Source organism: Euphorbia lathyris, chromosome 4, assembly GCF_963576675.1.
Source record: "Euphorbia lathyris chromosome 4, ddEupLath1.1, whole genome shotgun sequence".
In the NCBI taxonomy this organism is placed as follows: domain Eukaryota; kingdom Viridiplantae; phylum Streptophyta; class Magnoliopsida; order Malpighiales; family Euphorbiaceae; genus Euphorbia; species Euphorbia lathyris.
The window spans coordinates 6,104,901-6,124,236 of NC_088913.1; the positions used below are offsets into that span (position 1 = coordinate 6,104,901).

Here is a 19,336-nt window from a genome sequence, read left to right on the forward strand (position 1 = left end):
TACGTGCCATATGACCTGGTTGTTATTGTGGCCTATTTTGGTTCTTTTGAAGGTTCCAATTCAAATTAACTCGGGTGTTGCGGTTTTGGATTAGTTTGCGGTTCTGATTCTTAAAATTCTTTTGAGTGGGTTTCAAAACCGCAGTGGACCTTTTAGTGCTATTAGAAACAATAAGCACTTCCTCTTTTAAATCTTGTTTTCGAGCTTCCTCCTCAATTCGGAGGCGAGTAATCAAACTTTCCATCGAAAATTCTTTTGTTTTGTGCCTCAAAATATTTTTAAAATCTTTCCACGAAGGAGGCAATTTGTCAATAATGACAGCAACTTGAAATTGATCGTTTAAAGGCATACCTTCTGAAATAATTTCATGTGCTATCTTCTGTAATTCATGAGATTGAATTTCCACTGACTTGTCATCAGTCATCTGGAATTTGAGGTAGCGGCTTACATCGTACTTTTTCGATCCGGTCTCCTCAGTGTCATATTTCCTCTGCAGTGCTTCCCATATTTCTTTGGCAGATTTTTCTTTAGAAGTGTAGTAATCATACAGATCATCTGTCAGCCCATTGAGAATATAGTTTTTGCACAGAAAATCATTTTCTGTCCATCTTTCAGCAGCACGAACAACAGCACGAACATCTGCCTCATCACCATCTTCAGGAACAATTGGTTTTTCAGAAGTCAGAACAGAAGCTACCTTCTTTGTTGTGAGGTAGAACAACATCTTCTGTCTCCATCTTCGGAAATGAGCTCCTTCAAACCGAAATGGTTTGTTGATCTCAGCAATCCCATTTGATTGTTCGGTAGCCATCAGCAGTGATTGAAACGTCTTAAAATTGTTGTAACATGAACTCAGAAAATAGGAACAGACCGAACAAAAATTAAATGGGCAGAGTCGCGGACAATGTCGCTTTCTTTAAGACGTTCGCGGAACTGCCGAAAATTAGCAAGCAGTATGAACTCCGATCGCCTCCAGGATAAAACAGCCCTCTGAATATACGATTTTTGTATTGCACCGTACAAAAATCGTTCTGTATACACTCTCTGTCTATTTGCTCAGTTTCGAAAAAACACAGAAAGAATGAAAAGTAATTGTGTATCGAAAGCAGTCTCACATCACCTATTTATACAGGGAAAAAAGAGCTGTTGAGCTCTGATTTCATGGAAAAGGTGAAGGAGGAAAATCAGGAAGGTGGAGGAGACTGAAGACACGTTCAGAAAAAATGGACGTTGTGAACAACGTTCACAAAGAAGGAATTAGAGTAAAAAATAATTAAGTAAAATTGATTTCCGAAATTAAAAATAATAATAATTTCAATAAAAAAATATACATTTTACACCACACCAACCCAACCCAACCCGGTTCGGTCGGACGAACGGCGCGTGCGCGCGTGTGTGGTGGTCAACCAAAGAGATAGGTCCTCACCCTTTCACAAAAGTGGGTACCCCTTGGGGCACACCCCAAGCATGTGAGGACCTTCCTTATAGACATCTCCACCAAGTGCTTTGAAAGCAATGTGAGATGTTTTTCACTTGAGAAAATTTAAAGGCACATGAGTGGGATAATTTTATAAATTCTAATTGGGCCAAGCCCAACACTTACTAAGAAAGACAATGTGAAATTTTAGGACAAATAATATATAGGCAAAAAGTATCACACACATTGTGCCCTCAATATTTTATTTACACATTAAAACACTTGATTATTTTTTTTGATCACATTAAGTCCATGATGACTTAAAAAATCAACTTTGAACATAAAACTCAGTTAACAAAATGTTATTTATTCTCATTCAAAATTTGTGTTTTTCACAGTTTACAAACAATCTTTAATACATGTAATGTGATTATAGAGAAACTGGTGTGAAAAATAAAATTTTAAATACAGATGAAATGAATAATATCTTTTTAACTCAATTAGATGTTTACAAGTATCTTAATGTGACAAAAAAAAAAAAATCTAAGGACTTAATCTGCCTAAATAAAAAATTAAGGACTTTATAGAAAAAAGGTAAATAATTTATTAGTCCACTCCTTTTACCTAACACACTGTTTAAGGCCGGTTTGTTTTACCTCTTGTTTGCTGTTTCTAACACCTAAAACTCTCATTTTCAAAGTAAAAAGGCAAACATGAGGTCGAAAAACACCAACCAAACACCCCCTTAGTTTTCTTAATTTGAAAAACACATTATAAGATCCCTATATTTTGTCAATATTAACCCTTTGGTCCATATGTATATTTTTTTAGATTTTAACAGTTATATTTGGCATAACAGACTGACAGAAAATAACATAGTAAAATGGCCATTTTGTATTACTATGGCTGTCCAGAAAGCTAAGATATGTTCGATTAAAAATCTAAAAAAACTAGATAGAAGGACCAAATGGTTAATATTAATAAAAAAAATAGAAATCTTATAATGTGTTTTCAAAATAAGAGAAAGACAATGACTAATAAATTATTTACCCTAAAAAACCACGGTGGTACTCATAGATATAGATATGTTTAGATATTATGCAATTACAACTTTTTAACTTTTTTTCTATATTATTGCCATATGTATGCATTTCTATTTAATTCTTAATGCTGCTTTTTTCATTTGAAGGATTCAAAATGTGGTGTCGTCTAAACAGGTTGAGTTTTTATTTGTCACTATTTGTTTTGTTGTGTTTTGCTTATTGGATACAACTTTAGTATTTTTATCATTAAAAGAGAATTTATTATACAATTTCTTAAATTCCAAAAGTTTCTTAACAAATTTTATACTTCATTCACAATGACAAATATTTTGTGCTTTTCTTGCAATATAAATTTTTTTGAAGCAAAATAAGAGGATTTCAAACATTTTCAAGCGCTTTCAGGCCCTTTAGTAAACTTCGGGTTCTTCACTTTTGACTTGCTAATGAAAGAATTTTTAAATGCAATTAATAAATTATACCTTAAATTAACCTTTCACTTTACCCTTAACCTTTAGCCTCATTACAACCCAAACTCAGGATTATTTTTAATATTGTTTTAATCTTAACAAAAACCGAAATATTTGTATGAACATGCAAACTCATATTGATTCCTAGTATGTATAAAACAGAGAGTAAACACCAATTCACTTGAAAAATTAGCGTGATTGAGTGAACCACCATTTATGAGGTGTTTACACACATTGTCCTTCAAGGTTGTTCTGTTAAATATGTCCCTCTTACTTAAAATATGAATTTTCGTAATTGGATTGTGGCTTCTCAAGCATCATTTACATATTTGGTTTCCAAATGCTTACTTATACAAATACTTTGTTGGGATTGGTCACTTGGTTAAACCAAAAGGTTTTCTAATTTGACTAGTCCTTCTACGGGTTTGATTTGGTTTACTTGAGGGCAAATAAAAATTTAGGTGTGAGGAGGTTGATAAAGATGTTTTATCCCGATTTTTATATATGATTTTTTGAGTTTTTTTTATCTTAATTTTATGTCATTTTTCATTACTTTTCTACTTAAGTTACTTGTGTAAACTTATTTGTTGAGTCTGAGTCAAAGTTGAGAAGTTTTAGTGACTTTGTAACTTAATTTTGCTCACTTTCACCCACTTAATTTGTATTCTCTTATACTATTAGGGTTAGTCACCTTTCTATTTATGGCATTTAATTAGACTATAAAACTTTAACCCTAATCCTCGTTCTTTTAGATGGACTAGGCTGGATTCCATTTCGAGCCAATTAATTATTTAATCCATAACCCAAATAGTTCTAACGACCATTAATTAATAATAATATCTTGCTGTGTATTCTTTTTCCTCATTTTATAAAAGAACCATTAATTATATGCTAAAAATATCATTAATAATAATATCTCTACCTAATTTTATTTTTCTCGATTTATACACTATAAATTTTCGTTTTTCTTTTCCTTTTCTACCAAAAAAAAAAAAAAAATTATAGGGTAAATTTCAAATAAAACCCCTGTGGTTTCACTAAATTTCAGATAAAGGATTGTGGTTTACTTTTTGTCAAAACGAGGATTGAGGTTTTCAACTTTAACAAAATAAGGCATTTTTCTGTTGATACTATTAAAATCATCATTGACGACTTCAAAATTCAAAAATGACATATTTTAAGAACTACTAATATTCTAAACAACTTTAGTTATTAATTTTCATTTTCAGAACGTTAAAGATGGTTTTAATAGCATTAATCCAAGTGTGAAACCTCAATCCCCTTTTAACAAAAAAGTAAACCACAGTCCTTTATTTGAAAATTAGTGAAACCACATGAGTTTTATTTGAAATTTATCCTAAATTATAAATAGATGAAAAGAAGATACTGGTTTTAGGACTGGATTCTTACACTATATAGATGAAAAGAAGATATTGGTTTTAGGAATGAATGGGAAATCTCTGTAATTTAATTAAATCTAGAGGCCACTCATATAATAAACTTTTAACTGTTTTAGGAGCACGGAGAATATCACAAAATTTAATTGAGGAATTAGAAAGACTGATATTAGAATGTCCAATATGAGAGATATGAATTGTATTACCATTTTCAACTCTAACTTCTTTTGGTCCGTCATATTTAGAATGAACAGTGAGATTCCCCAAATCTGCTCTTAGATGGTGAGTAGCTTGAGAGTCAAACAAACCAATCAGTAATACTTGGTGCCCAAGTGGTTGCAACATTGGAAGAAGACCTAATTGGTGTTTCTACTCGGAATATTGCGATTTAATTTAGGGGAGGGACATTGTCTGGCAATGTGACCAATGCCTTTGCAATTGCGACAGATGAAAGAGCTTACATTTAGTGGAGCCAAAACAGTATAGGTGGGACGAGGTGAGTAGTGATTAGAAAAATTATCACGGGCAAGCTGCTTTTCTTCACTAAAAAGTAGCTAGAGATAACATTTGTCATTACAACAATGTTGGAGATTTAAAGCATTTCAATTAAATGCTATTAAAGAGATAAAACTGTTAGAAAAAGAGCTGTTACAAGACTAAAACAATGAAATGAGCTACCAAAAAAAAAAGCTGAACTTGAATTTACCAAAATTTCTTTTAAACAATTCAAAAGGCTTGTAAAGCCTATCTCAATATAAACTTAAAACCAATTATCTTACAATATTTCTATGTGGGATAACGTGAAAAAAAAAAGCACAAGCCACTCCACCACTCTACTTGAACAAGCCATTATTTCAAATAATATCCACTAGAAGTAGTTATCCACTAGAAGTGCCATCAAAGCCTTTAGCATTGAAGTAGGTAGTGTATTCTTTGACTGTGGTTTCCCTGTACTTAGGAGGATTATGTTGAGATAACAGTTCCTTGATAGGTCCATAGATTCTTCGTGTTGATATTAGATCAGTGCTAAAAAAGGTGGCCACGGATACTCTTGTGCCAAATGTTAATTCTGGTTGCGGACACGCTGGATAGTAATGCCCTAAGAGAATATGTCCCTCCCCACAACCTATGTCGTTCAAGTATTTCCCAATTTCTCAACTTGTTTTGAGTATTCCATTACTATATCTCTGAAGAAAAAAAAATCATACATATAAATGTAGCAGCTATATATTATTATTATTATTTTGAAAGCCGTTTAACATTTCTGACCTGCAAGAAGTTGGCAGTTGTTGAAGAGTCAGATTTCTGACCTGCAAGAAGTTGGCAGTTGTTGAAGAGTAGGAGGATCTGGAGCTAATTGGAAAACCAGTGTATCTCTCCAGTTAGTAGAAGGGGCAGTATACAAATCAAAGTTGCTATTATATCCAACTTTTTTGGTGAGATCACGAGTATAGTATTCCTTCTTAATCTTTGAATCTTGCTCGAAAAATCTCCTTACTCCTTCCTTCATCTCCTCCAGGATATTCACAGGAATCCCATGGTTGATTACTTGGAAAAATCCCCAAGTCTCAGAAGCCTTCCGCACCTGGTCAACAACCTCTTTGCGCAGAGTTGAACTTTTATCAACACCCGAGAGATCAATGAGGGGAAAACTCAAGTTGAGATCAGCAGCAGTAGTAGGAGAGATGATGTGGGCGGGTGGGCAGTGGAAAATACGAGGAATTTGAGTAATCTCAACATCAAGAAGCCCTTTAACACCTTCTTTTGTCTCATCAAAAGCTTTTAACTCCTTTGTTCTGCTATAATCGGTGTTGGTTTTGGAGTTCATTTTAATAAAACTGCTCTTCTTTCAGACATTGTAAACACTTGTCAGAAGACGATGTAATGAACTCGTGCAGCTATGTATATCACCAACAGATGGAGCAATTTATCATTAAAACATTATCTCTTACTGCACAAAATCTAAACTCATCAACATCATTATTACAGTTAGCGATTATTTTAAGGATCCTGCTCCTTTTTCTTTCAAAATTGTCATATTTTTCATTAGAACCCCTGAACTTATCCAAATATTGCAACTGTCTCCCGAACTTTCAATTGTAACAACTTACCCCTCAAACTTGTCCAATTGTAAAACATAACCCCTTAAACTTGTCCAATTGTAAAACATAACCCCAAATTGCTGATATGGACTGCAATTGAAAAAACACGTGAAATATAAAAGCTGTGGAGTGTGATAATCGGACAAACGTTTTTACGGTTGCTTCAAGTGCGGGGTAAAAGAAATTTCTAATTTGAGATTATGTTTTACAATTGGACAAGTTTAAGGGGTAAGTTGTTACAATTGAAAGTTGGAGGACAGTTGCAACATTTGGACAAATTCTAGGGTTATTGATAAAAATTAATAATATTCAAAGTTGGAGGGACAGTTGCAACATTTTGTTAACTGAGTTTTATGTTCAAAGTTGATTTTTTAAGTCATCATGGACTTAATGTGATCAAAAAAAATAATCAAGTGTTTTAATGTGTAAATAAAATATTGAGGGCACAATGTGTGTGATACTTTTTGCCTATATATTATTTGTCCTAAAATTTCACATTGTCTTTCTTAGTAAGTGTTGGGCTTGGTCCAATTAGAATTTATAAAATTAGCCCACTCATGTGTCCTTAAATTTTCTCAAGTGAAAAACATCTCACATTACTTTCAAAGCACTTGGTGGAGATGTTTATAAGCAAGGTCCTCACATGTTTGGGGTGTGCCCCAAGGGGTACCCACTTTTGTGAAAGGGTGAGGATCTATCTCTTTGGTTGACCACCACACACGCGCGCACGCGCCGTCCGACCGAACCTATTCACCAATGTTACTCGTCTCAAGCTTTCCCAAACTTAGTCAACTCACCAGTAACTGCAGAAGCCCTAAAAAACATTAGGCGCTAATTTTGGGAGTCGGGGTTCTTGAGGATTAACTGGAGATTAATTGGACTTGTATTTTTGTATTTTTTATTTATATGTCAACAAAATGGTCTATAGGCTACGCTTAGCCCATCATGAGTTGCTTTAACTAGACCATCTTCACTTACAGGTCTGTGAAGAGCGATTAATTGATCATTGAGAAGTTTTGCATTACTGAGATAGGTAGTGATTGAATCATTTTCACGTCTAAGATTATGCAATCGGTGTTTGAGGTCTCTGATTTGTGACCTAGATCCCTTGAAATTAGCAGGCTAAGAAAAAAGGCAAATGATATATACAACCCTAAGGGTTGTATATAAGCATTAATTCTCCCTATACTTTTAAGAAAATAAAATAAAATTTTAATTCTAAATCATTTATTTGTATTGGAAATATAAATAATTTACTAGTTTTTATGAGTATTTCATAATTTAATTTTTAAGTGTCAACAAATTTTATTTTGGAAAGCTAAATTAGCATTAATGATAAGACTTTGCTGTAAATATCAGGACCCAAGAAAAAAAAGGTTCTTTTGTATATTTTTGGTTATTGTGGGCAATTTTTTCATTTTGAGAATTTGTGCGATTATATGGATTATATCTATTTTCACAAATACCTAGACGATTTCGCCTTGTTAATACATAGAGCCCAATAAATATATCTTGAGTTGGTAAGAAAATGGGATCTCCAATAGCTGGTGGAGACAGAGATTCATATGAGAAAACATAAGTAAACCAGCCTCCGCTTGAGCTTCCAACAATAAAGGTACATGAACAGCCATTTGATCCCTATCAAAGTCTGGTTGAATCCCTTACAAACTAATGGATGTAAACAAATAGCACGGCCTTGTTGATCTAACTGTTCCTAATGTTTAAATGCTGGATTTGACTGCTCGGGTGGGCAATTCTTTGGATGGAGGAATTTCGGTTGCATCAACATGATCTGCCTACCTTTAACCTTTTAGCAGAGGAATGAGTTGAGTTTACCATAGCAGAAAGAGTAGGGATGTCAATTTTTGGGTTAATTATTGGAGATGAAAAATTGATGGAAGGAGGCGAGGTGGCCGAATTACAATGTGGGAGGCGGAATGGAAGATTTTCGAATCTTTTGGATGTTAATCCACCTGTAGCTCCGATACCCTGAAGATTGTATGGCTCAACTGATTTGATTGTATGGCTTAACAGTCAATTTAAAAAGATTACAGTAGAGTAGTTACAACTAAGTAATCTCTGAGATTCTAAGATACAAGAGATATTTGACTAAATCTAGTGGAACAAATAATATTAGAACACTACAAGAAAAACATTAATTACCAACCAAAAATATGGTTGGTAAATCAGTCTCTAACACGTTTTTGCAACCAGATTTGTAACTTTAGCAACCAGATTAATAATATCCTAATTACTATAGACGGAAAATAAGTAATTTATTATTTACAATACTATCCTCCATCAAGAACCATGTTCTACGAAATTTTCAATCCAATCAGCGGCTCCTCGCCGTAAATATGCACAACTTGAACCATCCAATGCCGAGTAAGAAAGTCACAACACTTTTTAATTAATCAATAAAAAAATCAAATATAAATTGGTTTTGAATCTTGGCTTCTCTCTCAAACTACTCTCTTTCTTCTTTCTCTCTATTGTGTGTGTATAAAAACAAACCGTAATTACAAGATTTTGGAGCTTGTCGCATTCTTGCTTTCTTGGTGATAAAAATACTACATATGGCAATAATATATTCTTTCACATATTATATATATTTATTTGGCAATTGAAAGTTTGTTCTTTTCTGTTCATATTGTGTTTCTTATTAAGAGATTCAATCCTTAAATTGTTACTTATGTTACAACTATATAAAAAATAGGTAACAATAAAAAATATTGTAACAATGATCATGTTTCCTTTGAAAAATATTGAATTCCAGTTTTTGTGACAGTTTCTATATGCTTTAGTGAGAGAATCATTTTGCTTCTGTTCCTTACAATCAATTCAAATTACAGAGGTTGCCAATTCGTTCCTAAAAACATCTTCTATTCATCTATATATAATTTATACGGTCGAATTCCAGAAAAATAAAACCCAAAAAGTTTAGTAAATTTCAGAAACTTTATTAATACGAGATAGGTAATACATAAATTTTATTTCATATTGGTAAGATAAAAGAAATAGAGACAATTTAAATGCCTGTTTCGGTGTCTAATGCAGGGGGGATGCAATAACACCTATTACCATTACAAGTACAAGCACGACAAAGACAGCTATACGGAGCAGCGCAATCAGCTTTTGTATTGCAAGTGAAAACTGATATTGGCCCTCTAGCTATCTCATAAGCACTATTTGCAGTTTTTGAACCTGCATTAATATATAATTCGTATAAATAAAATAAAATTTGTAAGAAGTTCAAATCATATATAGGCATGAACTTACATGAAGTGAGAACTAATGCAACAATTAAGAAATTCAACACCAATGAAAACTTGATTGCCATTTCTTCTTTTCTTTTATTTTGTTTCTGGAGAATTTAATTTTGTTTACTTGTTTTGCCTCTGTCTTTTTTGTTCAATTTATAGATGAAATGTTTAACCTTTTTATTTTAATTTTTGAAAAGTAAATCCTTGATATAAATGCCTGGATTATCCAGGATTTGAATTGATACTCATTTTTATTATAATTTTGGAAAGTAAATCCTTGATATTAAATTCACCAACCCTATGATTGTGTATAGTATGTATCTGGTAAAAAGTAAAATAAAATTAGATATTACAATTAAAAGAGACACATTTTAATTGTGTGTAGAATCAATTCAAACCATTGGAATTTTAATTAAAATTTGGATAAGTTAAAATCAATTCAAACCAGTGGCCTCCCGCTTTAATCAAATTATATAGAGATTGCCAATTCATTCCTAAAATCAATATCTTTTAAAATTGAGTAAATTCAGAAAAATAAAGATATTATTATTAATGACATTTCTACCATTTTGTTTTAATAAAATGAGGAAAAAAAACACAGCAAGATATTATTATTATTGTATTATTATTATTAATGACTGTTAGAATTATTCAGGTTATGAACCGAATGATTTATACGCCTGAAATAGAATCGGGCCTAGCTCATCTAAAAGACGACGGATTAGAGTTAGGATTTGATAGCCTAATTAAAGGCTATGAATAGAACGCTGACTAACCCTAATTGTACAAGAAAATAAGAATTAATATGTTCTCATGTATCCCACACAGTCTGAGCCGAGAATGTGTGTGCTTCAAACAGTAGTTTATGTTCGTCGTATGGATAAACGGACTTCTCCATCGTGACTAGGGACCTCAAAAAACCTAGACAATACCAACTTTAGAAGACATGAGATGGCGGGAAGGCGATGTGTGGGCCCCACACACCTGCATTTAGGCGTGCATCACGTGTCGCTTGTATGGCATGTGCACAACCGCGATGAGACATGTGGCCACCTACTGCCAACCACATGTCCCATGGATGCCAAACGGCGAGTGCGTCTATGGCACGTGGGCCAGCTTTCCGAACCCGAATTCAACCCAATTTTTTCCACTATGTGATTTTGGAATTCTTCTAGTTTTGTGGTATTTTTGCACTTTTTCGATAATCAAAATATTTAATTTTGATTTATTTTGTATTTTAAAATCATTTAAAAGTAACATAAATTATTATGGAAATTCCATTAATCAGATATTATTTTTGGGAGCATTTTTTGGGGCAATTGAAATGAGTTTTAATTGGTAAAGACGGTTTTGTATGTGAACATTAACTCTTTTATTTTTTTCATTACTTTTTGGCAGTAACGGCTTCCACCAAACACACGCTTCTGGTTCCTCGAGCTCCTGCTCAATTTGCTAGACTGGAGACTCCTCGAGCTCCCGCTCAATTTTGTTGCCTCATCACAACCCTTGACACTCGTTTGTTGACTCGAAGAAATTCCGTCGGTAAACATTTAAATTCAGTCAGTAACACGAGTTAGGGACTGAATTGCGACTGAAATTTCAGTCCCTAACTTGTGTTTTTCTTGTAGTGAGGATCAATAACTAATTACGGTTGCAATATAACAGTCGAATGCAATGCTCCGAATAAGTGTTTTTATGCTCATTGTAATTATATCCAAAATAAGTGTATTTGTGGCTCGGTATTAGACACCAAAACGGGTATTTGAATTGCTAATTATCCGTCTTTATGTACTACCTATCTCATATTAATAAAGTTGGTATTAGTAGAAAAATATCTTTAGTTTTCTCAAATTTACTCGATTTTTTGGGTTTTATTTTTCTGGATTTCTACAGTATAAATTATATATAGATGAAGATACGATATTGTTTTTAGGAATGAATTGGTAATCTCTGTAATTTGAATTGATTCTAACGAACAGAAGCAAATGATTCTATCACCAAAGCATATAGAAACTCGAAACATGATTGTTACCTATTTTTTATAGGGTAAATAATTTATTAGTCCCCATCTTTTTATGTAACACACTGTTTAGTCCATCTATTTTAAAAAACACAAGGTCCTTATCTTTTATTAATATTAATCATCTGGTCATTTTGTCTATTTTTTTACATTTTTAACGGGACTTTAGTTTTCAGGATAGCCATAATATTATACAAAATGATCATGTTATTCTGTTATTTTCTGTCTGTCTGTTTATGCCAAATATAATGGTTAAAAATCTAAAATAAATAGACAAATGGATTAAAGTGTTAATATTGAAAGATAGAGACCTCATAACGTATTAAGTAAAATGGAGGGGACTAATAAATTATTTACCATTTTTATATAGTTGCTGAATGGATCAGTGTGATGATACTGTAACCTATGTTGCACGGAAAGTCTTTTCATTTTCTCCATTTTATTACCGTTCTCTAGCCATATTTTTTTAAAAAATAACCTTTCCACATATCTGTTTCTGATTGGGTTTCGATGCAACATACCGATGCAACAATTTTATGATTGAATCAACTCAATTAATCTCCTAATAAGAACAGAAAATGACAAACTTTAAATTTTTCTGTTTCAGATTCCGTTTCCATACAACATAGACTATAACCTATGCAACAATTTTATGATTGAATCAACTCGATTAATCTCTCTAAAACATCAATTCGGAATTCCTACCTTTGAATTTTGATAAATGAACTAGCAAAATCTCTTAGGAAGAAAGACAATTTGAAATTTCTGAAATTTTAGGAAAACAAATAATATATAGGCAAAAAGTACCACACACATTATGCCCTCAATATTTAGTTACACACATTAAACACTTGATTATTTATTTTTTTATCACATTAAGTCCATGGTGACTTGAAAAGTCAACTTTGATCATAAAACTCGGTTAACAGAGTGTTATTTATTTCACCTCATTCAAAATTTGTGTTTTTCACAGTTTACAAGCAGTCTTTAATACATGTAATGTGGTTATATGGAAACTGGTGTGAAAAATATAATTTTTAATACAGATCAAATAAATAATACCTTTTTTAACTCAATTAGATGTTTACCAGTGTGTAATGTGACAAAAAAAAATATTTAAGACTTAATGTTCCTAAATAAAAATTTAAGGACTTAATAAAAAAAGGGTAAATAATTTATTAGTCTCCAATTTTGAAAAACACATCAATATTAACCCTTTGGTCCTTATGTGTATTTTTTTAGATTTTTAACAGTTATATTTGACATAAATAGACAGACAGACAATAACAGAGTAACGTCACCATTTTGTATCTCATATGGCTGTCCTAAAAGCTGAGATATGTTCTGTTACAAATCTAAAAAAACTAGATAGAATGACCAAATAGTTAATATTGACAAAAGATAGAGACCTTATAATGTGTTTTTCAAAACATGAGACTAAACGGTGTGTTCGGTAGAAAGGAAATGACTAATAAATTATTTACCTTAAAAAAACATGGTGGTACTTAGAGATATGTTTAGATATCATGCAATTACAATTTTTAAACTTTTTTTCTATATTATTGCCATATGTATGCATTTTTATTTAATTTGTAATGATGTTTTTTTTTTTTTCATTCGAAGGATTCAAAGTGGTGGTGTGGTCTAAACAGTTTGAGTTTTTCTTTGTCACTAATTGTTTTGTTGTGTTTTTCTTATTGGAAACAACTATACTATTTTTGTCATTAAAAGGGAATTTATTATACAATTCTTCAGTACTAGTACAATATCCACTCGTTGAGTACTCACTTTATGAAACTGTTTGAAATCATTCCAAACTCTCTGAAAGTGGCCTAAAATCATCTTAAAATACTCAAAATACATAAAAAGGTACAACTTGTATAGAAACCAATGGAATAATAGCTAAAATAAATAAAACACTTAAAAACAAACCAAAATGAACTCGAAAAACACTATAAAATACGAGGATAGGTTGATTTAAACCATACCTTGAATTTGGCATAGCGACTATTTTTAGTCTAAGATATTAACAATGTTATTTATACACTTAAGCACTAGGATTGCATTGAGTTACTTCATGATAATTAGCTTATATTCGATTCTTTAGTTCATATGTTAACTATTAAAGACATATTTGACGGAACTTGAACATTTAGGGAAGTTTGAAAATATAAAAGAACCTAACATAATGTGACCTATTTTTGAGACTAAGGAGCGAACATAAAAAAGCTCCACTTTCTTTGACATGTTGTGTGCTTTTGCTTGCTCCAAGTCTTAAGGTTTTCAGTAAATATCGAGTTATGTTGGCACATTTTGATTAGAAGAAATAGATGATAAAAAAAAAATCCCTTTAGAATGCTTACTTATATAAATGCTTAGTTGGGGTTGGCCACTTGGTTAAACCAAGAGGTTTTCTAGTTTGGCTAGTCCTTCTACGGGTTTGATTTGGTTTACTTGAGGGAAAATAAAAATTTAGGTGTGAGGAGGTTGATATGTTTTATCCCGATTTTTATATACGATTTTTAGAGTTTTTTGGCTTAATTTTATTTCATTTTTCATTACTTTTCTACTTAAAGTACTTGTGTAAACTTGTTTGTTGAGTTCGAGTTAAAGTTGAGAAGTTTTAGTGACCTATTCACTTAATTGTGCTCACTTAATTCATATTCTGTTATACTATTAGGGTTAGTCACCTTTCTATTTATAGCATTTAATTGGACTATAAAACTTTAATCCTAATCCTTGTTCTTTTAGATGGACTACTGGATTCCATTTCGAGCCCATTAATTATTTAAGGGATAAGGTATCAAAATAGGTCTAAGGGTTTTAGGGATGTACCAATTTAGGCTCAACGTACAAAATAGCACCAATATAGGCTCAGCGTTTAGAGCATAATATCAATTTAGGCTCGTTTAGTTTAAATTGTATATATTTTGTAAACGTTAAGCTTAAATTCGTATTATTTTGTAAACGTTAAGCCTATATTGGTGCTATTTTGTATGTGAGGCCTAAATTGATGCTATATTGTAACCATTAAGCCTAAATTGATATTATGCTCTAAACGTTGAGCCTATATTGGTGCTATTTTGTACGTTGGGCCTAAATTAATACTTCTCCAAAAACTTTAAACCTATTTTGGTACATTATCCCATTATTTAATCCAGAACCCAAATAGTTCTAACAACCATTAATAATAATATCTTGCTGTGTTTTCTTTTTCCTCATTTTATAAAAAACCATTAATTATATGCTAGAAATATCATTAATAATAATATGTCTACTTAATTTTATTTTTCTGGATTTTTACACTATAAATTATATATAGATGAAAAGAAGATACTGGTTTTAGGACTGGATTCTTACACTATATAGATGAAAAGAAGATATTGGTTTTAGGAATGAATGGGAAATCTCTGTAATTTAATTAAATCCCGAGGCCAATCATATAATAAACTTTTAACTGTTTTAGGAACAAGCAGAATATCACAAAATCTAATCGAGTAATTAGAAAGAGTGAAACTAGAATGTCCAATTCTTACACTATGAGAGATATGAATTGTATTACCATTGACAGCTCTAACTTTTTCAGGTCCGTCATATTTAGAATGAACAGTGAGATTTCCGAGGTCCGTGGTTAGATGATGAGTAGCTCCAGAATCAACAAACCAATCAGTAGTACTCGGTCCCCAAATGGTTGCAACATTGGAAGAAGGCCGATTGGTGTTTTTACTAGGAATAATGCGATTTAATTTAGGGGAGGGACATTGTTTGGCAATGTGACGAGGGCCTTTGCAATTGTTACATATGAGAGAGAGCTTACATCTACTGGAGCAAAAACAGTATAGGTGGGACGAGGTGAGTAGTGACCAGAAAAATTACCTTGAGTTCGTGTAACGACGCGGTCCGGAGTGGGTGGCGGCCCTAAGGGATGGCGATGGGACATGAATGAACTGAATCCCACATCGGAAATGGTGTGATTGAGGCTTATTAGTAAGGTGTGAATCCAATTCATGAAAATGCGTTTTAAAGCCTGGACCAAAGCGGACAATATCTACATGGTATTGGATCAAGGTGTTACAGTTCACCTTATGCCTCTACCATGGTCACGGGCAAGCTGCTTTTCTTCACTAAAAAGTAGTCCAGTGAGATTGTCAAATTTGAGCCTCTAGTGCACGGACAAATGTGGTCCATAGGCTACACACCATTAATTGATCATTGAGAAGTTTCGCATTGCTGAGATAGGTGATTGAATAATTTTCACATCTAATATTGTGCAATCGGTGTTTGAGGTCTCTGATTTGTGACCTATAGCCCATGCAGTAAGCTTATACAAGCTTAGCATATGCAATCGTTGTTGCGGCAACCACATGTGGCAAGACACTTCCAGACAGTGATGAAATTAGCAAGCTAAGAAAAAAAGGGTTCTTTTGTATATTTTTGGTTATTGTCGGCAATTTTTTGTCATTTTGAGAATTTCTGCGATTATACCTATTTCCACAAATATCTAGACGATTTCGGCTTGTTAATACATAGAGCACAATAAGTATATCTTGAGTTAGTACCGAAATGGGATCTCCAATAGCTAGAGACATGAGATTCATATGAGAAAACATAAGTAAACGAGCCTCCACTTGAGCTTCCAACAACAAAGGTATATGAACATCCATTTGATCCCCATCAAAATCTGCCTTGAATCCCTTACAAACTAATGGATGTAAACAAATAACATGACCTTGTTGATCTAACTGGTCCTAATGTTTAAATGCTGGATTTGACAGTTCTGGTGGGCAATTACTTCGGTGGAAGAATTTCTGTAGCATCAACATCATGTGCCTACCCTTGAGTTTGCCATAGCAGAAAGAGTAGGGATATCAATTTTTGGGTTAATTATTTGAGATGAAAATTTGATGGAGGGAGGCGAAATGGCGGAAATTACAATATGGGAGGCCGCGGCCGCAGTGCCATTCATGGCGGGCAGTGAGGGTGGAGGAATGGAAGATTTTCGAATTTTTTTGGATGTTAATCCACTTGTAGCTCCGATATCATGAAGATTGTATGACTCAACAGTCAATTTAAAGAGATTACAGGAGAGTGGTTACAACTAAATAATATCAGAAGCTCATCCTGAGTGTATTTTTAATTCCACAAATTAATGAGGTTGTCAGGACTCGAACTCTGATACAATGTCATAGAACCAATTTAATCAACAACTCAAGTTTAATAGTTAAGGCTTAATCATAGATCTTATATTAATATTAACAATACTATCCTCTATCAAGAACTATGTTCTATGAAATTTTCCATCCAAATAGCTGCCTATTTCCCTCGTTGTAAGTATGCACAACTTGAAACATCCTATCCGGAGTAAGAAAGTCACAACACTTTTTAATTAATCAATAAATGGGGTTCTTACAAGCTGCTTCTTATTAAATAAAAAAAATGAAATATAAATTGGTTTTGAATCAATACAACTTAATTGGTTCTTGACCACTAAGATTATAACACTTATATATAAGTTTTTTTCTTTGAAAAAGTTCGATTTAGCAAAAATGTTTTTTTAACACATCACGTGTAAAATGGCTCCCCCAACAAAACAATCTTGTATTCGCCACAACATATATTTATTTGGCAATTGAAACTTTCTTCTTTTCTGTTATATTGTCTTTCTTATTAAGAGATTCAATCTTTAAATTGTTACTTATGTTACAGCTATATAAAAAAATAGGTAACAGTAAAAATGATTGTAACAATGATCATGTTTCCTTTGAAAAATATTGAAATCCAGTTTTTGTGACAGTTTCTATATGCTTTACTGAGAGAATCATTTTGCTACAATCAATTCAAATTACAGAAAAATAATTTATACTGTTGAAATCCAGAAAAATAAAACCCAAAATGCTTAGTAAATTTCAGAAATTTTATTAATATGGGATAGGTAATACATAAATTTTATTTCATATTAATAAGATAAGAGAAAAAGAGACAATTTAAATGCCTGTTTCGGTGTCTAATGTCGCAGCACCGCAAAAACACTTATATAAGTGAAAGTTGCTATTGGCCCTCTAGCTATCTCATAAGCACCGTTTGCAGTTTTTGAAACTGCATTAATATATAATTCGTATAAATAAAATAAAATTTGTAAGAACTTCAAATCAAATATAGATACGAACTTACATGAAGTGAGAACTAATGCAACAATTAAGAAATTAAACACCAATGAAAACTTGATTGCCATTTCTTCTTTTCTTTTATTTTGTTTCTGGAGAATTTAAATTTGTTTACTTGTTTTGTCTGTGTTTTTATTCAATTTATAGATGAAATGTTTGGCTTTTTTATTTTAATTTTTGAAAAGTAAATCCTTGATATAAATTTCTGGTTATCCAGGATATGAATTGATATTCATTTTTATTATAATTTTGGAAAGTAAAGCCTTGATATTAAATTAAAAGAGGCACATTTTAATTGTGTATAGAATGAATTGAAACCACTGGAATTTTAATTAAAAGAGATGCATTTTATTATCATATAAAATAATAATTTATTTCTAAGGAAAAAGATGCTAATTTCTGTTTATTAGAAAATTGGATTGATTATTAAATTAATTATTTTGATTTAGTTTGATCTTACTTTTAAATTTTTAATGTTTAATGATAATGTGATAAGAAAGAAAACAAATAATAAAGTAAAATAAAATAAAACAAAAATTTAAATTATTAACGTGATTCCTTTTTTGTAGGAATGAGGTTGTTATATATAGGATATATATTTTTAAATACATTGAGTTTTTCTACAAAAACTCTAGTTTTGAATTTAAGAAAAGATATAAAAAAACCTCTTCATTTATAGAGAAAGATGGACGAAAAAAAAGGGGAAACACAGAACAAAGAAAACCCTATTCTAATTTGAGGGTAGCCGCAAAATTCTTTTTGAAGAAGAACCAGAATATATTCCTTTTTTCCTGGATAGACCTATCGTGTATTCGTTCAAGACACAGGTAAGTGGTTAATTAAACATATAGTTTATATCTGTTCGTATGCTCTCTGTAATTGACAGTTATATTTGTAGTTATGGTGTTTAAATTGAAACAATGTGATTGATGCGTTGGACTTGTGAATATGAAATAGTGATGAAATTGATAATTTATTGATATTAATTATCGACATGAAATTTTATGGTTATTATCAGTATCAAATATATTATGTGTATTGGTTGATTTGATGAAATATAAGGATGTTTGAAGAATACGAAAGTGTGATATACAAAATAAAGAAATAATATTCGATGTAAAACAATGGCTTGCTTAGGTGGAGTTATGCTCAATGGTTGAGTTGTGGTTCTATATATATGGATGAACTGAGATTTATTTGCTAGGCACTTGTCCTTGAGATTAGTGCCGGAGTACCTCGGGATGCAAGGGTACTCTGTGCTGTTTTGCTACGCACTGGGGTAGTGCGGGGATACCTGTCGAGAGGTGGTATCCTGTGCTGTTTATTATGATATATATTGTGATGAGATTGAGATTAAGATTGGATTTGCCGGAAAACCATTGAGTATATATCTCCTTAGCAAGCAGGGCCCTTAAATAAATAAATAAATAAATATTTTCAAACTCGTGATTAATGTTTGGTTA

The 19,336-nt window shown here is 32.1% G+C and overlaps 1 pseudogene; it reads right to left on the reverse strand.

Annotated features, from left to right (window-relative positions):
• Window positions 1-5,202: 5,202 nt before the first annotated feature.
• Window positions 5,203-6,152, reverse strand: LOC136227034 (1-aminocyclopropane-1-carboxylate oxidase homolog 3-like; annotated as a pseudogene).
• Between the last annotated feature and the right edge of the window lie 13,184 nt (window positions 6,153-19,336).